The sequence below is a fragment of the Phoenix dactylifera genome, chromosome 13, assembly GCF_009389715.1.
Source record: "Phoenix dactylifera cultivar Barhee BC4 chromosome 13, palm_55x_up_171113_PBpolish2nd_filt_p, whole genome shotgun sequence".
NCBI lineage: Eukaryota > Viridiplantae > Streptophyta > Magnoliopsida > Arecales > Arecaceae > Phoenix > Phoenix dactylifera.
This window is the reverse complement of record NC_052404.1, coordinates 5,592,674-5,608,904: the sequence shown is the minus strand read 5'-3', so window position 1 is coordinate 5,608,904 and position 16,231 is coordinate 5,592,674.

Below are 16,231 nucleotides of genomic sequence, written 5' to 3'. Positions count from 1 at the left end.
CCGAAGCGCCAAAGGCGCACTTCGCGGGGTTCAGCTTCATGCGAAACTTCCGCAGGGTGGCAAAAGTCTCCTCCAGATCCGCGATGTGCTGGTCGGCATGGCGGCTCTTCACCAGCATATCGTCCACGTACACCTCCATGTTCCGGCCGATTTGCCCTTTGAAGATTTTGTTGACGAGGCGCTGGTAAGTGGCGCCAGCATTCTTCAGACCAAAGGGCATTACCTTGTAATAGTACAGCCCCCGGTCTGTTATAAAGGCAGTTTTCTCCTCGTCCTGTGGAGCCATCATTATTTGGTTGTAGCCGGAGAAGGCGTCCATGAAAGACAGCAGCTGATATCCGGAAGTCGCGTCGACCAGTTGGTCTATCCGTGGAAGCGGAAAGCTATCCTTGGGGCACGTCTTGTTCAGGTCGGTGTAGTCGACGCACATCCTCCACTTCCCGCTCGCCTTCCGGACAAGTACGACATTTGCCAGCCATTCGGGGTAGCTGACATCCCTTATGAATCCTGCCTCCAAGAGCTTGTCTACCTCCTGGTCGACCACTCGGATCCGATCCGGGGCACAGTGTCTCTTCTTCTGCTTTACTGGTCGGTGGGTTGGGTCGACGTTGAGGGCGTGAGAAATGACCTCCGGGTCGATCCCAGGTACATCGGCCGCCGACCAGGCAAATACATCAGCATTGGCTCGGAGGAATTCCACTAACCGGAGCCGAGCTTCCGAGTCGAGGTTGGCACCGACCCGGACCGTACGGTCCGGGCGACCCTCTTCAAGGGGAACTTCGATCACACCCTCGGCCGGCTCCCCGTGCCGCAAAGCCACCTCGTCTCTGGCGTCAAGGGACTCGACGCTTAGGGCCTCCACGGGCTTCTTCCCTTTGAGAGTTGCTAGGAAACATTGCCGTGCGGTCGGTTGGTCACCTCGGACCTCTCCAATCCCGGCCGCCGTGGGGAACCGCATTAGCAAATGGTATGTAGAGACTACCGCGCGAAGGGCGTTCAGTCCGGGTCGTCCGAGGATAGCGTTGTAGGCCGAGGGAACACGGACGACCAAGAACCCGAGCCGCACCGTGGCTTCTGCGGGTGCAACGCCCGCAGTCACAGGCAGCTCAACGACACCTTCGGCCGAGATAGCGTCTCCAGTGAATCCTATGAGGGGGGTGGATGTTTTGTGCAACACTTGTCGGGACAAGCTCATCTTTTGGAAGGCCTCGTAAAACAAAATATCAGCTGAGCTTCCACTATCCACAAGAACACGCCTTACATCATAGTTCGCCATAGTGAGGGAGATCACCATGGCATCATCATGGGGGGTCTGAACCCCCTTTACATCCTCTTCACAAAAAGTGATTACATTTTCGACCCGCTGCCTCTTCGCGACGGCCACCCCTGATGCTTCCACCGAGCCCCCTGCGTTCCTCACGGGCCGAGAGCAGCCCCCAGTGATGGTGTGGATCACGCCCGCGACGGGTCGATTCTGCTCCCGAGGCTCCTGAGGGGCCGGGTCGGCCGGACGCGGGTCTGCGGGGGGACGTCGGTCGTTTACATATCGACCAAGACGCCCTCGGCGGATGAGAGCCTCGATCTCGTCCCGAAGCTGGAAGCAGTCTTCGGTGTCGTGGCCGTGGTCTCGGTGGTACTCACAGTACGCTCGAGAGGGCCTCCTCCCAGGGATTTTCTTCATCTGCCTCGGGACCGGGAGGTTCTCCCGCCCCTTGACCTCCATAAGGATCTGGGCCCGGGGGGCCAGGAGTGGGGTGTACCGGTTGAAGCGTCGGTGCGGAGAACGAGGGCGTGGGGCGCCGTGGTTCCTCGCCGGTGACGGGCTTCTGCGCCGATGTTGAGGCGTCGGGCTCCTCCTCTGGGGTGCCTCTTTTCGCCTTTTCTTCCCGAGCTTTAGAGGGGCCTCGGCGGCCTCCTTGTTCCGGTGGGCGGCTGCCTCCTCGGCGTCTGCATACTGGTTCGCCCGAGACAACAGCTCCGGGAAGCTCCGCGGCAGGCGTTTGTCCAGGGAGAAGGTGAGTCTGCCCTTCCGGAAGCCACGCTTCAGGGCTGAGAGAGCCACCTCCTGGCTCAGGTTCCGGACCTCCAATGTAGCCTTGTTGAAGCGGGTAAGGTAATCCCGCAGGCTTTCTCCCTCGTTTTGCCGGACATCAAAGAGGGAGTCGGAAACCAATCGCCGCCGGCTACTGACGGCGAAATGGCTGATGAAGAGGCGAGTGAACTGGTCAAAGGACTGGATAGAGTCAGCCTCCAGGCCGGCGAACCACGCCCTGGCTGGGCCACGGAGGGTCGCCGGGAAGGCCTTGCAGAGGAGAGGATCTGATGCTCCATGGAGGAGCATAAGAGTCCTGAAACTCTCCACGTGATCCCGCAGGTCCGCCGCCCCGTCATAGGGCTCGATCGCCGGCATTTTGAATCCCGGCGGATTTGGGGTCCGCAGGATCCTCGAGGCAAGCGCCGGTTGGGAGGAGATCTCCAAGTCGGCGAAGAGATCTTTAGAGTGGCCCTTCAGGACCTGGAGTTGTCGGTGGAGATCGTCCACCCGCCGGTCCAGGGAGCGCGACCGATGGGTGGGGGACAAGGAGCACCAAGAGGGGGACCGACTGGAGCGCGGGTTCCTTGAGGACTGGGGGGTCTGGGAACGCGCCCGGGCCCGCCTCTTGTACCCCGCGCAGCTTCGATGGGACGGTCCCGGCAGAATGGACCGTGCTCGAGAATCTCCCTCGCGCCGGCGCTCCTCCCCATGGGAGAGGAAGGAGCGCGGGTTAAGGAGGACAGGTGAGCGCTCAGGGAGCAGCGGCTCCTGGGCCCGCTGCGGCGCCCGAGACATCACACCCTGCAGGTTCTGCACCGCCTCCGCGAAGGTGCGGACCTGCTGGGCTAACTGGTCGAACTGAGCGGCTTCGACCATTTGAATCGGGGGTGGAACGGTGGAGTGTTGCTGAGAATGTGTTGGAGACGCAGCGGCCTCCCGGCCGGAGGCGCGAGAGGCCCCGCGATCGGAGGCATTGGAAGCTCCGCGACCACCTCGCCGTGCCATTACGATCGCTCTGAGATCAGGCCCTTCCTCTAGCGCCAACTGTTGCTGGTGGTCCAAACCGAGAACGATTGACACAGCGGTGTGAACGGAGTTCCGTCTGAGTTGTCTTGGTTGGTGTTGGTTACGCTCCACCTTCCACCGGGAAACCTGCAAGCAAGCCTCGCACCACCACTGGGGTAGTGGGGGCCCTCCGACGATCAAGTCAGAGGAGATTGGAGGAGGAGGAGAGATGATAATCGCAAGCAAGAGAGTGCTCTGGAAGATATTGCTTACCCCCCCCCTTCTCCCCCCAGCCGCATATATACCTGGCTGGGGGGTCTCTCAGGGGGTTTGTCATCGTGGGGCGCGATGGAGTGGCCACTGACATGGCCGTTACAGGGCGTCGTGGAGCAGCACTGGGTACGGCCATGACAGGGCGTAGTGGAGTTCCGCTTTGTACGGTTGATACAGGAGATCGTGGAACAGCATCGGATACAGCCGTTGCAGGGAGTAGTGGAGCAGGAGGTCTCGGCGTGCCTCTGGGAAGCAGCCTGTCGTTATCAAGAGATCTCCGACTCGGGGTCGGAGTGCTGGATCAGGGGGCAGCCGACTCGGGGTCGGGCTGCGTTGCTGAGGACATCCGACTTGGGGTCGGATTGCTGGATCAAAGGACAGCCGACTCGAGGTCGGGCTGTGGAGCCGAAGATGTCCGACTCGGGGTCGGATTGCTGGATCAAAGGACAGCCGTAGTCTTCATGGGCGCGCGTGCCGGTCACGTGGAGCATGGCGGCTTAGTTCCCCTGTAACAAAAACAATAATAATTTTTAAAAATTTATTTAATCAAAAATTTATCGAAATAATTCTTATAGTAGTTTCATAGTGACATAAGTCAACATTTACTACCTATTAACATAAATCAAATAAAATATTCTAACTAGTCTTACTAAAACTCTAATAACTGAAAGTATCTTCAAAGAACTAGTGCACTCCCCAAGTTCTAAGCAATCATGGATCCAGATCTAAAAAATAGAGAAAACATGATACTGAGCTACACTAGCTCAATAAGCCACATTATATCCTAAAGTGGGGTCAAAGCATATCGAGTAATTAGTTAAAATTACAAAATATTGACCAAAAATAAATTATTTCTTGAATAATGCATTTTTTTTTGAAGTATATTATTGTTTTCATAAAGAAATACAAAAAATCAGAAAACAGAAATCAGCAATTAGAATACAGAAATCAGAAATCAGGCTATGGCCATGTAACCTAGTGGCATGGGTCAGAATATACAAAATATCAAAAATCACTTTTATTAACAACCGGTGGCACAGTATCCAAATACCACTATTCTAAACACCGGTGGTGAGGTGTCAAAATCAGTTTCTCATAGATTACAAGTCGACAGTGCCAATGAATAATCCCCATTGGCAGAGCCATATCAGATCATAGCCATGCTGAGAATGCATACTTATAAAAAAAAAATTATGATTTGCCTAGCCATATTTTCCAATTTCATAACATAACACTTAACATAATTTAAAATAATTACTATTGTAGCAATAACATGCCTGACCCATTTAATCAAGTGAAAACCAGATGCCATAATCAAATTTAATCAACTAATTAATATTTTATCAAAAATTTAGAAAATACACTTTGAAGCATTAGGTTACTTACCTATTATCACTTCAAAATTTCACTCCACTTAGACAGGTTTGGAGTACCTATTTTAATGTAATTAAAATATTATTAATTTTATCATCATTTCAGAAGTTAAGCGGAGTCAAAATTAAACACTACTGGAGAACGACCTCATGCCCCCAAATTAGGTCGGTCAAGTGACAGTGCCCGAATGCCTACCGACTGCCTAGGTCGGTCTAGGCAAGAAGAATTTAACTGGCTAGGTGAAGATCAAAAGTGGCCAAATTTCAAAAGATCTATCTAGCTGGGGCTGAAGTAAGGGTCTGGTTTATCGTCCGGGGTACTGGGACAGTTCAAAGTCTCCAAACTGAGTCAACCTAAATCCGAACAATAAGAAAAGCAAGGCTTACACTAGGATTCCTAAGTCTGTTTAGAGAGAGAAAAAGAAAGAGGAGAGAGAATTTTAGTTTGGGTTTAGTCAGGGGTCTGAGTTCGGTCTATCGATGGCACGGCCATTACAACATCTAAACTGCGTGCCAAGGAGAAGGTAGAGCAAAGAAAGGTTAATTTTTGAATTAATAAATAATAATAAAATGGGAAGGAAATAAGAAATGTGGAGAAGAACAAAACGGGAAGGAAGAGAAGGAAAGAAAGAGGAGAGCAGAGGCCGGAGGGGTGGTCGATGGTCTAGCGGTGGCCCAACCAGCGGTGGAGAGGGTTCACCAACCAGCCAACAGCAGCCGGCGGCGGCCGACGATAGTCTTTGAACAGATTGATTTGTGAGCAACCAAGGCACTGTGTTGGATCGGAAATTGGGAATCAGCTTAGGAAAGATTGAAGGAGGAGGAGGAAAGGAGCTCACCGGAGTGTGGCCCAGGTGGTTGATCTCGGTGACGACGGCGGCTCCCGACGAGAAGAGATGGATCTCGGAACAGGGATAGCAGGGCAACCAGAAAATCAGAGAGAGGAGAAGACTACGGGCGGTGGTGCTCGGCCTGGTGGCATGCCGGCCACCGGAGAAGGATCTCGGCCGACGACAGCTCGGCCGTCGGGCTGGTGGCAGCAGTCGAAACAGGAAGAAGGAGAAAAACAGAGTAATGAGCTTAAAGGGGATTAAAGAGAGGAGGAAGGAGCTGTGGTGGCAGCGCTCGGCTGAGGTGGTGCGGTGGCCCCCAGAGACCCCCGGAGAAGGAGAAGAAAGAGGGAGGAGAGGGCTCGGTGGTGGATCAACCGCAGGAGAACGGGAGATTTATAGGTGGGTTTTCGAAGGGATAAGGTTGGGTCGTTGCGCCGCCCGCGATCCTCGCGGCAGATGAGCCCGACCAAATGGCCGGAGGCTGTTCGAATGGCCCGCGGAGGTCTTACCAACCACTGCTCCGCGTGGTTCTCCACGGCGAGCGATCGGGGATCGCAATCCACTCAACCGTAGAGGCGAAGAAGTAGCAGATGACGATCTGTTTCAGTCCGCCCTCCTCGCTGAAGTCGGTGGGACTTGCTGATTTCAGCCCAAAACGACCCACTCAGGGCCGGATCTCACAGTGAAGTGCCCCTTAATAAATTGCCGGTAATAGTCCACCAGTCCAAGAAAAGACTGTAGCTGCCACCAAGGTGGTAGCCTAGTGGTCCTGGTCGTATTTTCTATCCTCGTGATTCTAAGTTCGAGTCGCTGCAGCGTCGATTAAAATGTGGCTTCCGCCACTGCTTAGACATGAGACCTAGGAACGCTTATTGGACATCTAGTAGCTTTGGTGGTATCAGGTGTGACGTACTCACACGTGGAATTTAAGCTAAAGCTCCGAGGGGTAGCCGTGCCGGGCCTACGGGTGGAGAGGATATGAGTAAAACCTGTCGGGGTGTCTTAACATTATTTTGAGCCAACCATCATTGCAACTAGTAAAATTGCCCACAACATTGTGGTCTAAATCTTGAGATGAGTTGGGTTGCATCTGGGTAAATGTTACCGTTTGTATTATAAGCTTAAAAATACTTGAATTTTTTAGACTAAGATAATAGATATTACCAAAAATATTAGTTTTGGATTAATATTTATAGCTTTTTGAATTTTTTAACTATTTGGTTATTTTCAAGTTATTTAAAAATCATTAGTTAAAACAACATAACAAGTGCATGATATATAATGTTAGAGTGTGTATGGTACAGCTATTATCTGTGCACATCAACACAATCCCCATCATGATGCATCAATAAACTATACACCTGTGCAACAATGGAAGTATACATGTGTCAACAATTATGATATTTATGCAAAAATGATAGTCTTGTGCAGTTACATATATAATATGCATGTGAATTAGCATGTGAATGCATATAAGTACACATTGTATTACGTCGTAGCCTTTTGTTTAGCAACCAAAAGTTCTAGGTTTGATTCTTACATGATGCGTCCCAAAATATGCACTTGGGTAAGTAAAGTTCGGGCGGGTCTCAATCCATTTCTCTCAAAAAATATAATGTGTAAAATTGAATAGTAATAGTCATCTAATTCTATGACTATTGGAGAGAAAATTTGTATGTTCTGTTGTGTTCATTACTTTCAGTCCATGCTGGTTGGCGAACAGGAATTTTTTTTCCATTCTTGGGAATAGTCATGAGTAAATGATTCTAGTTCTTGTGATTGGATAAGTCTAGGAGATATTAAGGAATGAAATGCAGCAGACATCACTCTTTAAGGCCATGTATGTTGGTTGGATATGGAATGATCTTTCCATTTTATGGAATCGACACAAATAATTGATTCTAATGCTTGTGTTTGGATAATTCTAGGACATCTCTGAGGAATGAAGTGCAACAAACATCATCCTCTGATTTGTATTCAATAGTTCAAAACAATATTTAATACATTACCTTTTCACATTTATAGATGCCATTTAATTTTATCCCTTGCAAATGGAGATAAAGTGACTCATGACCACATGCACATATAACACAAGTCCATATGCCAGTAAAATGGAAACAGAAGATGATAAAACAAATCGATGTGCTCGACATGAATGAAAAACTACAGCAAGTTACTTAATGATGAGAGAGGGTTTCTTCAATAGAAATTCAACCAATTATAGGGTGTGATCAGGTTCAAAGCTGCTGATCTAGATGAGTCATACTAGAGAATAGAAATGCTAACTTGTTCAGCAAAATGCATGCTCGAATAAGAAAGGAGATCACTTAAAGAAAGGTGACTTTTTTAGCACCAGCAAATGCCATTATGTGATACTTGAATCAAAGAGAGATGGATTATATGGTAGTCGAAGTACATAATTCGGGCCAAAAAATAGGAGAGGACTTGCAAATGCAATGGAGTGACAAGGAGGATGAAAGAACTTATGGAGATGGACTTCTTGAATCATTGGAATGATCATATAGACTGTGAAGTACTTAAGGGTTGCTAAGAAATAGGGAGGTACAAATGCAGACCTAAGCATCTTGGTGGACTTGGAGTTATCAGCATTAGAATGATAAACCAATGCCTCTTAACAAAGTGGTGGTGGAGATATTATAATGAACCTTTCAGGCCCTGGAGAAAGCTCTTCATGATTTGCACTATTCTCGCAAACCACCAAGCTACGCTATAAAAGACACTAAGTTAGAAGGTGTCCGCACCATAGAGAAGTATAACGAGAACAGGCGCTTGGTTTTTCGCCAGTGTCTCACTCAACCAGGAAAAGGGTGATCAAATTACATTTTGGCATGATTATTGGACATCAGAAGAGCCCCTAGAGACCATTCTTCCCACCATGTTTCTCTTTACCAACAAACCGGACTTCTTTTTTTTTTTGGATAAAAACGGCATTTCATATAGCTTTTAAGTGAGTACAGCCAGCTACATCAGCAGAAACAAACCGGACTCTTCGATTATTGCCTTTGTTCAAGATTCATCACACTGGCTCTTAGCAAGAGCCATTTTAAACACTCTGGCTAGGAATGAATCGAATCAGAAGAGCCCCTAAAGACCCATTCTTCCCACCTTGTTTCTCTTCACCAACAAATAGGACTCTTTGATTGCTCTTAGTAAGACCCATTTGAAACAGTCTGGCTAGGAATGCATTAAATCAACTGCAAGGCCTTCTGGACATGATAACGCTCACCCTCAAAGAAGATATTACATGTTGGAAATGGAACATCTCAAAAATCTTCTCAGTAAGAAGCTGCAACCAATTCTTGAGCCATGAAGGGATAACATCCCACTTCGCAACCCTCAATTGGAAGCTCCCACTCTCGAAAAAAATTAAAATCTTCAATTGGTTAAGCTATAACAATAGAATTTATGGAAAAGGAGGTGGACTGCCCCACCAGCTTGCTCTCTCTACGGCAAAGAAGATAAAACGACTAACCACCTATTTCTGAAGTGTTCCTTCACAGCAATGGTTTGGCACCAGATCACCAATAAAGTTCCAATGCCCCTGCTCCCTCCAATAATGGAAGAACCATGGAATACATGGAGGACAAGAATAAAAGATAAAGAAAAGAAAATAATATGTGACTGCGTGTTCTCCAGAGTGTGTTGGTGCCTATGGAAAGAGAGAAACAAAAGGGTTTTTGAATTTCAAGCTACATCTCTGGGACTTGTGACTTAGAAGGCACTATCCCTTCTCCAAGATTGGATGTCCTTTTACAATGCTGCAGCAAAAGAAATAATTGTGAAGATTTGCAATACTGTTATAGGAGCAGCAGAGAAAAGATTACATGCATGACTTCCATGACATGCAAAAGAAAAGACAACAAAGCATGCTACTCAGGAAGAACGAGATAGTTGAATACATAAATCCACAAATGTTGGTTACTAAACTTAGTTTTTAATATTTAGTAATTTATGGTTTTATTTCAATAATTGCATATTAGTATGGTGAGGAGTTACATGTCTTTTGGTTTTTTGGTCATGTGGGAGTTACATGGAGTTATAAGAAATTTATTTAGAGAGAGTTATTTGAGATTTATTTGGGGTTATGAATGGTGTAATGACTAATTCAATTAGGGAGGTTAAAAGACCATCTAAAGTCCCTATAAATATTCATGTACTCTAATTGTGTTTGGATGTGAGTTAAATGAAAATTATTTTTCTTCCAAACTTTCTTCTTGAGTGTTATTCTTCATATTTTTTATCTAACAAAGTGGTATCAGAGCTAGATTGATCCAATGGCCAACAATACGATGGCATTTTCGGTTCCTCAACTCACCAAAGACAACTACGAAAATTGGTGCATCAAAATGAAGGCACTTCTTGGCTCGCAAGATGCATGGGAGATGGTTGAAAAAGGCTATGTGGAGCCTGAAGATGAGGCGACTTTGATGGAGAATCAAAGGCAATCGCTAAGGGAGTCAAGGAAGAAGGACAAGAAAGCTCTTTTCTTGATTTATCAAGGATTAGATGAAGCCACCTTTGAGATTGTTGGAGCTGCTACAACATCAAGACAAGCTTGGGAATTTCTTCAAAAAGCATACAAGGATATTGATAAGGTAAAGAAGATTCGTCTTCAAAGCCTTAGAAGTGATTTTGAGTATTTACAAATGAAAGATTCAGAATCTATTGCTGATTATTTTACAAGAGTTATGGTGATTGTTAATCAATTAAGGAGGAATGGTGAAACTCTAACCAATGTTCGAGTGGTGGAAAAGGTGTTGCGGTCTTTGGACCCGAAATTTGATTTTGTTGTTGCAGCCATAGAAGAATCCAAAGATTTGGAGGAAGTGACAATTGAAGAAATTATGGGCTCTTTGCAAGTTCATGAGAAAAAGCTTAAAAAAAGAAAGGAAGAAAAGCCATTGGAGCAAGTTCTACAAACGAAGCTTACTACAAAAGAAGATTATGGGAGAACTCAAGAAAGAGCCCGAGGACGAGGTCGTGGCCGTGGCCGAGGACGAGGAAGAGGAAGAATCAATCGTGGCTCATCAAGCAATGAAGAGAAGGAGCAAGGTTCAAATCCTATAAGAGGAAGAGGACGTGGTAGAGGAAGGCCATATGAAAGAAGGTGGTATGATAAATCTAATATTCAATGTTATAATTGCAAGAAGTTTGGGCACTACTCTTCAAATTGTTGGAGTGCTACTAATCAAGTTGATGAGAATGTTAATTATGGTGAAAAGAGAAATGAAGAAGAAGAGCCATTTCTATTATTAGCATATAAAGGAGAAGAAAGCAACAAAGAGGAAGCATGGTATCTTGATACTAGAGCGAGCAATCACATGTGTGGCAAAAGAAGCTTATTTGCGGAGCTTGATGAATCAGTCGGTGGTCAAGTTACTTTTGGAGATTCTTCTAAAATTCCGGTAAGGGGCAAAGGCACTATTTTGATTCGTTTGAAGAATGGCACTCATACATTTATTTCTAATGTTTTCTATGTGCCAAATATGAAGAATAATATTTTGAGTCTGGGGCAACTTTTGGAAAAAGGTTATAATATTCAAATGCAAAATCGTACTCTTTCTATAAGAGATTCAAGAAATAGATTGATTGCAAATATTGAAATGACAAAGAATAGAATGTTTCTTCTAAACATTCAAAGTGAAGTTGCTATGTCTTTGAAGGCATGTTTTAAAGATTCATCATGGCTTTGGCATTTGAAATATGGTCATCTTAACTTTGGTGTTTTAAAGCTTTTATCTAAGCATGATTTGGTGAAGGGATTGCCATTCATAGAAGATCCAAAGCAGCTTTGTGAAGGTTGTCTTCTCGGCAAGCATCATAGAAGGAGCTTTCCAAATGAAGCAATATATCGAGCACGGGAGCCACTAGAACTTGTGCACACAGATGTTTGTGGGCCAATTGTTCCTACCTCTTTTGGTGAGCACAAATATTTTCTCACTTTTACTGATGATTTCAGTAGAAAAATATGGATTTATTTCTTGAAAAACAAATCTGAAGCTTTTAGTACTTTCAAAAGATTCAAGATATATGTTGAGAAAGAAAGTGGTTATACTATTAAATCCTTGAGATCCGATAGAGGTGGAGAATTTACTTCTAAAGAATTTGAAGCTTATTGTGAAGAGAATGGAATTCGTGGACCTTTGACGATTCCATACTCTCCACAACAAAATGGAGTTGCAGAAAGAAGAAATAGAACTATTCTTGATATGGTGAGATGCATGTTGAAAAGCAAAGGTATGCCAAAGCAATTTTGGGCCGAAGCAGCAAATTGTGCCATTTACATCTTGAATAGATGCCCCACAAAAGGCTTGCGGAATATCACACCACAAGAAGCATGGTCCGGTAAGAAGCCTATTGTTTCTTATTTAAAAGTTTTTGGAAGTATTGCTTATGCTCATATACCGGCAGAAAAGAGAACTAAACTTGATGATAGAAGTACTAAATATGTTTTCATTGGTTATGATGCTCGCTCAAAGGGGTATAAATTATATAATCCATGTAATGAAAAAGTTGTTGTTAGTAGAGATGTTGAATTTGATGAAGAAGGCATATGGGATTGGAGTTCTCAAGAAGAAAAAAGGCAATCCGGCATATTTATTGAAAAAGAGCAACCAAGAAATGAAGAGTTACAAGCACCTACACCATCTTCATCTTCATTCCCAGCAGAACCAAGTTCAAGGCCAAGCAAAATGAGAAGACTAAGTGAAATATATGAGGTAACAGAGAATGAAAATAATCTAACTCTTGTTTGTCTTCTTGCCAATTGTGAGCCAATAGATTTTGAAGAAGCCATTAAAGATCACAAATGGAAGAAGGCTATGGATAAAGAAATCAAGGCTATTGAGAAAAATGACACATGGAAGTTAGCTACTTTACCAGATGGGCACAAGGCAATTGGAGTAAAATGGGTATACAAGATGAAGAAGAATGCACAAGGTGATGTAGAAAAGTACAAAGCAAGGTTGGTGGCCAAAGGATATAGTCAAAGGTATGGTATTGATTATGAAGAGGTATTTGCTCCCGTTGCTCGTATGGAAACAATTAGATTGATAATTTCTTTGGCGGCTCAATTTAAATGGCAAATATTTCAAATGGATGTAAAATCGGCATTTTTGAATGGTTTTCTTCTCAAGCTAAATAAAGCTTTATATGGCTTAAAGCAAGCTCCAAGGGCGTGGAACCGAAGAATTGATTCTTACTTTCTTGAAAATAATTTTATGAAGTGTCCTTATGAGCATGCACTCTATAGTAAGGTGAATGAAAATGGAGATATATTTCTTGTTTGCTTGTATGTTGATGACTTGATCTTCACAGGAAGCAATCCAAACATGTTTATGCAATTCAAGAAATCTATGATTCGGAAGTTTGAAATGACAGACATTGGCCTTATGTCCTACTTTTTGGGCATAGAAGTGAAGCAAACTGAAAATGGCATTTTCATTTTACAAGAAGGATATGCAAAGGCAATATTAAAGAAGTTCAAGATGGAAGATTGTAATCCAGCAAACACTCCGGTGGAATGTGGCACAAAATTAACGAAGTATGGTGATACAGAAAAGATTGATCCTACTATGTTCAAGAGCCTAGTTGGAAGTCTTCGTTACTTGACATGCACAAGGCCGGATATATTATATGGAGTTGGACTTGTGAGTCGTTATATGGAGGAGCCAAAATCATATCACTTGAAGGCCGCTAAAAGAATCCTTCGGTACATCAAAGGTACTATTGGACAAGGCTTATTTTATTCTTCTTCCAAAGATTTTTGTCTTGTAGGTTACTTGGATAGCGATTGGGGAGGAGACTTGGATGATAGAAAAAGTACTTCCGGCTATGTATTTTACTTGGGAGACAGTACTGCATTCACATGGTGTTCGAAGAAGCAGCCAATTGTTACTCTTTCTACATGTGAAGCCGAATATGTAGCTGCCTCCTCCGGTGTTTGTCATGCAATTTAGCTAAGGAAGCTACTAAAGGAGATACAATGTCCACAAAAACAACCTACAAGATTGTTCATTGACAACAAATCTGCCATATCACTAGCCAAGAATCCCATCTATCATGAAAGAAGCAAGCACATTAATACTCGATACATTTTATAAGAGAGCACGTGAAGGACAAGGAGATCGAGCTATCAAGTAGCGGATATATTCACTAAGCCCCTCAAGAGTGAAACTTTTTGCAAGTTAAGGAGTTTGCTTGGAGTTGCAAAACCAAGTTTAAGGGGGGGTGTTGGTTACTAAACTTAGTTTTTAATATTTAGTAACTTATGGTTTTATTTCAATAATTGCATATTAGTATGGTGAGGAGTTACATGTCTTTTTGTTTTTTGGTCATGTGGGAGTTACATGGAGTTATAAGAAATTTATTTAGAGAGAGTTATTTGAGATTTATTTGGGGTTATGAATGGTGTAATGACTAATTCAATTAGGGAGGTTAAAAGACCATCTAAAGTCCCTATAAATATCCATGTACTCTAATTGTGTTTGGATGTGAGTTAAATGAAAATTATTTTTCTTCCAAACTTTCTTCTTGAGTGTTCTTCCTCATATTTTTTTATCTAACAACAAATTCGTGTCTTCGGTTGTTTTTTGTAAGGGCTGGGGATTAGTCCTTTTCTAATCCTCACCTAAATCCTTACATCATCTCTCAATATCTATGGGTTCGGCTAGCATCATATCGCTAGCGAAGCAATTCAATATGTACATAATTTTTATTTAATAAAACAAAGGGCGGCACAGCGAGCCTCCCATTCAATCAAAAAAAAAAGAAATAGGGAGGTATAGAGTGTTGGCGGTTGATAAGAAATAGGGGGGTATATGGTGTTGGAAACAAGGCTTTGTTTTCTTCGGTGTGATTCAAGTTCGAAACGCGGGGGCGTCGATTAAATATGAGGGCCGGATGCCCTCCGTTTGGATTGCACATGATGGAAGCGCTTTCTGGTTCGCTGGTATCGAGGTGGCGCGGGGATGACGTACTCACTCGTGGGTAAGGAACCCAATGGAGAGAATCCAGGGTCGAAGAAGGTACGGTCTGCATCAAATATTTTCTGATAGAAGGAGAGCCCAGCCCCAATGAAAGCTGCTACGCGGCCGACATTGGTGGAGAGACAGGAATCAAATAGAAAATCCATGAGCATGAAATTATATCTCCCTTGATCATATTTTAAAATATTCCCTTGGAGTACGGGAAAGTTAGGACGATGTCCTTCCTCTCTGCGGGAAGTATACTTCATTCTAGAGTAGGAAACTTCCTGCAGCCTCTTATTTTGGATGACTTTTTAGAGAAAAAGTTCACATAAAGTGTCTTAGTAGATTGCATGATTTTCAACATCACAAGTCACTGTTCTTGGGAGAACTTAGAAGCATATATGTGAATTAGTTCCACCTTTCTATTTCGAGGGGTTCCCTATTTTATGTCAAAAGGGTTAGCATTTTGTTGTTTTGTAACCTCTTCCATAACTAAGAGAAAGTTGGTGCACAAAACAAGTCATCTTGACTTTTCTATCGTCAAGCAATTGCTCCTTCAAAATAAAAATAAAAATAATATTATTTAGTTTGGACAATCCAAGATCACGATATCATCATGATATTCAATTATGTTTGTGCTATTTTTGACCTTTTTTTTCTTTCCACAAAATGATTGCTTTAGAACTCGAAAATTCATCATTGCCCAACCTTTTTACCTTTATACTAAGCAATGGCACCTAAATTAGGATAAAATAAAATAAAATAATTAATTAATTGACGATTTTTGATATGAAATTTCTTGTCTTTTTGATATTTTGATATTATCCACTAATTTTTGCATTGTCTTCGCATTCCCATTATTCTCTCATCGATGAGAAATAGATTGTTTTTGCTACTTGAAGTCTGGAGATAGAGTAGTGCAAACAATCTAATTCTAACCATGCAACACTTCCATTACATCTTAAATATTTGGCATATCATGATAACAGGATCATGGGAAGGGTTAGGAAACCTCGAGTCTAAAGAACTACCTTCTTTAGATAATCTATTTCCAAAAGCTTAGCGCAAAAAGGCTGACTTCCCTCGCTAAAATTTTCAACAAAGGATGAAACTTTTATCTTGCACTAGGTAAGTACAATTACATGATAGTATTTCAGTCAACTTTTGCAAAACCGTATTGCAGTGAATTAACTAAGAAAATTTGATGCATCAATCTTTTTTAAACTATTATTTTTTAAAAAAAATTTATTATTTACAAAAATAAAAGTAAAAAATTCTTACTTCACCATTTCAAAAAAAATAATATTTTTTCCCATAATCGACACCACACCGATCGTGGCTATTTTCGATGCTACCATATCTATTACAGTCTCCACCGCCGCCGCAATCACCGCTACCACCGCCATCTCCACCACTACCACCACCATTACTACAGCCATTATTTCTATCACCATCATCATCATTTTCGTTGTCTCCACCACTATTGCTATTATCAACATCACGAGCACCGTCACAAACCGCTACTGCAATCACCCTCAACATCTTTACTATACTATCACTTCTACCATGGTCTTTACCACCACCACCACCACCATCACATTCTTAATTACCATCATCATATTTTTATTTTTAAAAAATTAATGATTATACCAAACATATTATATTTTAAAATCTAATAATAAAATAAAAATAAGTTTTTTATTGTTATTTCTAAAAATAAGC